This window comes from Mirounga leonina, unplaced genomic scaffold (assembly GCF_011800145.1).
Source record: "Mirounga leonina isolate KUSES-001 unplaced genomic scaffold, KU_Mleo_1.0 Mir_53, whole genome shotgun sequence".
Classification (NCBI taxonomy): domain Eukaryota; kingdom Metazoa; phylum Chordata; class Mammalia; order Carnivora; family Phocidae; genus Mirounga; species Mirounga leonina.
Window position 1 is genome coordinate 95,085,450 of NW_023270807.1, and position 5,866 is coordinate 95,091,315.

The following is a 5,866-nucleotide window of genomic DNA, read 5'->3' on the forward strand; positions in this document are numbered from 1 at the left end:
CGTTAAGCGTCTGCCTTCAGCTCAGGTCATGGTCCCAGGGTCCTGGGATCGAGTCCCACATCGGGCTCCCTGCTCTGCAGGAAGCTTGCTTCTCCCTCTCCCACTCCCCCAGCTTGTGTTCCTGCTCTCGCTATGTCTCTCTCTGTCAAATAAATAAATAAAATCTTTAAAAAAAAAAAAGAGTAACTAAAATCAAAAAGATAAGAAATGACATTTTACTGAGGATGTGGAGAAAAAGGAATCCGGGTGTGCTGTTAGTAGGAATGCAAACTGGTGCAGTCACTGTGGAAAACAGGATGGAGTTTCCTCAAAAAATTAAAAATAGAACTGCCCTATGATCCAGTAATTTCACTACTGGGTAGTCACCCAAAGAATAGGAAAACACTAATTTGAAGTTATATACACACCCTTATGTTTATTGCAGCATGACTTACAATAGCCAAGATATAAGAGCAACCCATAGATGAATGGATAAAGATGTGGTATATAGACACAATGGAATATGACTCAGCCATTAAAGAGAATGAGATCTTGCCATTTGTAACCACATGGATGGATCTAGAGGGTATAATGCTAAGTGAAATAAGTCAGACAGAGATAGACAAATACCATACGATTTCATTCATATGTGGAATTTAAGAAACAAACAAATGAACAAAGATATTAAAAAAGAGACAAACGAACAAACAGACTCCTAAGTATGGAGAACAAACTGGTGGTGGCCAGAGGGGAGGTGGGTTGGGGGACGGGTGACATAGGTGAAGGAGATCAAGAGTACACTTATCTTGAGCACTGAGTAATGTACAGAATTGTTGAATCATTATATTGTATGCCTGAAACTAGTATCACTGCATGTTAATTATACTTCAATAGAAAATAAAATAAAAGAAGATAAAAGAAAAGAAAAGAAAAAAATGGGTTTAAAAGTAACCTGGACTTTGAAGCATTCAAGTGATGTTGAAATAAAAGGGTGTTAGAATGATGCTAGGAAGTGAAGAATTTCTGGTAAAGTCAAAGTAAAGATTCTCTTCAGGACAAGGCACACCTTAGGAGGAGGCAGTTTCAGGGTTCCACACAACAACTGATATGCCTCTTTAAATACAAGAAGACAACAAGTATACCCAAGAGAAAGAGGTAAGAGTTAAGAAATCAAGCCAAAGGTGGGGAATCAACTGAGGAAGCGCCTTTGCAGGAATACTGTGGAGACCTTCATGCATTCCACATGTACCGTAGGGGCCCTCGGGAATGCTTTGGGTCAGGAATGCTTTGGCAGAAACCCTCCTGTGATAACGGAGACTCTAAAACCTGGTTCTGCCTCAGATCACCCAACCCAAGTGTGCATTCAAGAAGTTGGGGTGAGGCTCGAGAATTTGCATTTCCAACAAATTCCCGGGTGTTCCTGTCACTCCGAGAGCCAGTGGCTTCTATTTAAAGACATGTTCATTTGCTTGCATGAGAAGCAGATTGGAGGTGTGTGGTTTCTGGTTGGCCGTGGCTCACTAAGGTCTTTAAGGGCAAGGTCTCTCTCTAATTTACCCTTCTGACACCTTTGGGCGTTAGCTGACTATCCCTAGGCTTGTCCCCTCATGGTCACAGGATGGCTAACACAGCTCCAATAATTTCACCTTCACACCATCTCATTGAAGGCAAGGAGAAAAAAGGAAGGAATAGTACAAGCTTTTCACTTCCCTAGGCTTTGTTTTTTTATCCAGAACGAACATCTTTTTCAGAACCCCCACCCAACTTTCCTTATCTCTCATTGGCCAGAACTGGATCACTTATTCCTGCCCAAACTCATTATTGGCATAATGGATGACATGATAATCACCTTAGACCAATAATAATTTGTCCCCTGGGACAGGGAGAGGCATCTACCTTGCCTGAAATCAAAACAGGAATGGCTGTTCAAAAAGTAACAAATATTGGGGGCACCTGGGTGGCCCAGTGGGTTGAATGTCAGATTCTTGATTTCGGCTCATGTCATGATCTCAGGGTCGTGGGATCACCAGCATCAGCCTCGGAGCTCAGCTTGAGTCTGCTTGAGATTCTCTCTCCTTCTTCCTCTGTCCCTCCCCCACCTTCTCTGAAATAAATAATAAATAAAATCTTTTTTTAAAAAAAGTAACAGATATTGACTATCACCCCAACAGGAGCCTACCTCCAGCCAACCACCGAGCTAGATATTTTGCATACATTAATTCACTGAATTCTCACATTTTCTCCGAAGTAGACATTATTATTCTCATTTTACAGGTGAGGAAACTGAGACTTGAGGAGGTTGAGTATTTTACTCACACAGCTAGGAAAAATTTGGAATTGGAACTAGGTCTATGATTCCACAGTCTAAACAGTACCCTTACGTTACGATCTCCTGCTGCCTCTTGTTTTAGCTAGAGCTCAGAGAAATTGTTGCTGTCATAAATGACAGCCCTTGATTTCAGACAAAAAGGCTGATTTATATGCTGCTTACTATAGAGGATACATGTGTACTATATCTCACAAGATTTGATGCAAAAATTTAAATCTATGAGTACTTAAACAGAAAATCCTGTCACCAAGAATAATATATTCTTAATGATATGACATAGCTTAATTTTTATTATGATAAACAAGATCCGGCAGAGTGAGAAAGATGCTTCTAAAAGTGTAATTTGGAACTTCCCGAGTTTTGTACACTCATATTTTCAGGAAAGTCTAACTTATACTTACTCATTTCACTTTACAATTAGATATGCGGTGGGAAAGGAGGATTTATGTGGAGTCTTGGAGGAGAATTAGGTGGATAAAAGCAGCATGGGACATCGACAGATGAACGGATAAAGAAGATGCGGTTCATATATACAATGGAATATTACTCAGCCATCAGAAAGGATAAATATTTACCATTTACATCGACATGGATGGAACTGGAGAGGATTATGCTGAGTGAAATAAGTCAGTCAGAAATTGATTCATGAGATTATTCACTTATATGCGGAACATAAGAAACAGCGCAGAGGATCATAGGGGAAGGGAAGGAAAACTGAATGGGAAGAAATCAGAGAGACAACCATGAGAGACTCTTAACTCTAGGAAACGAACTGAGGGTTCGTGGAGGGGAAGTGGGTGGAGGGATGGGGTAACTGGGTGATGGACATTAGGGAGGGCATACGATGTGTTGAGCACTGGGTGTTATACGCAACTGATGAATCATTGAACATTACACCTGAAACTAATGATGTATGTGTTGGCTAGTTGAATTTAAATTTTAAAAAATGAGAAAAAAAAAAGCAGCATGGGAAAGGCAGAGGAGAGACAGAAAATGGCTTAGTATCTTCAAGGGACAAGCGGTTCCCAACTTGTATAACTGGGATTTCAGGGGTGGTGGAAAGGGGTAACTCATGCTACTTTAACTTTTAATGTGAATCTGTTTTAGGAAAGATATTTTCATTCTGAAAAAATAAAGAGAGAGAGAAGTCAGTGTAGAAGCCACACATCAGAGGATTCTGGGGGAAAAACTGAAAGTAAATGGGTAATCCATTCAAGAGTTGAAGAGCAAATGGGAAAAGGAACATTGGATGTTTGCAAAGGGGTCAGCAAGATTATTCTTCTAAAATATATATGTGAAAACAAAATATATGCTCATGAATATATCATCCGCACTAGAAAAACTAGCTGGTATGTGTATTAGTCATCTATAGCTGCATAAAAATAACATAAAAATAACATAAAACTTAGCAGCTAATAATTCATTTAAATAAATAAATAATATTTATTATTATCTTACATAGTTTCTGAGGGTCAGGAAATCAGAGCTTGGCTGGTGGTTCCGGTTCAGGGTCTCTTATAAGGTTGTAGTCAAGATGTTGGCTACAGTTATCAGAAGGTTCGACTGGGCAGGAGGATCCATTACCAAGTTTGCTCATCCGGGACCTCAGTTCCTTGTTGGGTGCTCTTCACCACATGGGCCTCTCAAAGGGCTGCTCATGAAATGACTGTTGGTTTCTGCCGGAGGAAAAGATCCAAGGGAGAGAAACCAAGACATTAGCAGCATTGATAACCTAGTCTCTGAGGTTGTATATCACCTCTTCTGTATTATTCTATTCGTTAGAAATGAGTCGTTGGTTTCAGCCCACATTGCAAGGGAAGCTCCATCTCTTAAAGGGAGGACTGTCAATGCATTTGTGAACACATTTTTAAATCACCAAAAAAAATGCATAAAGAATATCATGGCTTAAATAAACACACATGCACAGTGAAAAATACTTTAGAGTAAAACATTTGCCCATAAGTATGTCAAATGCAATTTCCTGAATGTGAAGCCATTTCAATGTTGCAGAATTTGTCTTAATATTGTCACTTGCTTCCTAATATTGTCAGTTATAACAAATGTCACTGCATAGTGCTTTTCACATTTTGTTCCAACACTCAAGTGGATATTTGTCATGCCTTGCAGTTGCCAGCATCTTCTGAACACCCTTCTGATGTTTGGGGAATGCCTGCTTCCTAAGGTAGAAAAGCCAGGACTTTGCTTCCTAACCTTCCTGTGGCTAGGACCTCCGGATACAACTTGTGTTCCTCTACCCAACTGACATCCCAGGAAGGATGTCAATTTGGAAAAGGGCAGCATCGCCCAGGATCAGGTTGCCAATAAGGAGGAGGGAAAGAACTCCAGTGATGGACTCACACTTGGACTCTTCATTTCAAGATGCTGCTTTCCCGTGCTGGCTTTCGTATCAGAGAGCCTGTTTCTATGTAACATTCCACTCCCTGACTGCGGGACTCCACTACACTATCCCAATTTATCAGTCTCAGAGTTTTCATTAACTACTGTTTCATTAAAAAAACAAACAAACAAAAACTTAGTGGCACACACAAATATATATATAACATTTTTATTCTGCCCATAGAGTCTGTGAGTTAGAAATTGGAAAAGGATACTGTAGCTTGTCCCTGTTCATGATCTGGGGACTTAGCTGGAAAGATTCAACAGCTGGGTCCCTTGATGGCGATGTGCTAGATTCAACTGAAGGCTCATTCACTTATATTTGCAGCAATTAATATTGACTGTTGGTTGGGGCTGTTGGCTGGTAAAAGTACATGTGGCTACTTGGGCTTTGTCACGGTTTGGTGGCTGGGTTCCCAGAGCAAGAATCCCAAGAGAACAAGGTGAATGACCTCAGAAGTCACAGAGCGCCCCTCTGCCACAGACCCAAGGCTTCCCAAGTTCAGTGGGGAAGAACACAGACTCTATGTTTTGACGGTATGGGTGTCGAAATCACAGTGGAGGAAGATGAAGTCACACGTGGGGTGGGAGATATTGTTGTGGTCCTCTTGGGAAAAATATAGTCTGCCACTCAGCAGACCGAAATTTTCTCTTCTGCAATAGCTCAGTTACCTGCATCTCTGACTAGACTAATCTGTGTTCCTGCCCATCCTTAAACAGCGGCCAAAGAAATTTAATACATCTCAAGGCCGCCGAAGAGGAACTTGGGTACCCTATGGTGTGGCAGGGTTGTTCAGAACTGGTTTATACAGAGGCTTTTTGGAGGCTAAGTCTGGGGTTAAATAAAACTATCATTCAGATAGTATATTGCCGTGTTCCAGAAGATCATGGAGGATTTGATGGCTGGATGGTGGGGAAGGTCTGTAATGGCCTTGAGGTGCAGGGAGCATGTCTAGGAGGCATCTTCTTATATTTGGGTGAGTTTGTAACTGGGCTTCTTAAACCTGAACATGGTGATATAAACACTTGCTATACAGGCTTGTTAAAAAAAAATCAGATTAGATAATATATGTAAAGAGCTTAGAGCAATGACTGCCACATAGTGAGTACTCAGTACATTCTTTTATTGTTACCATTTTAAGTACTCTGAAAGCCCAATTT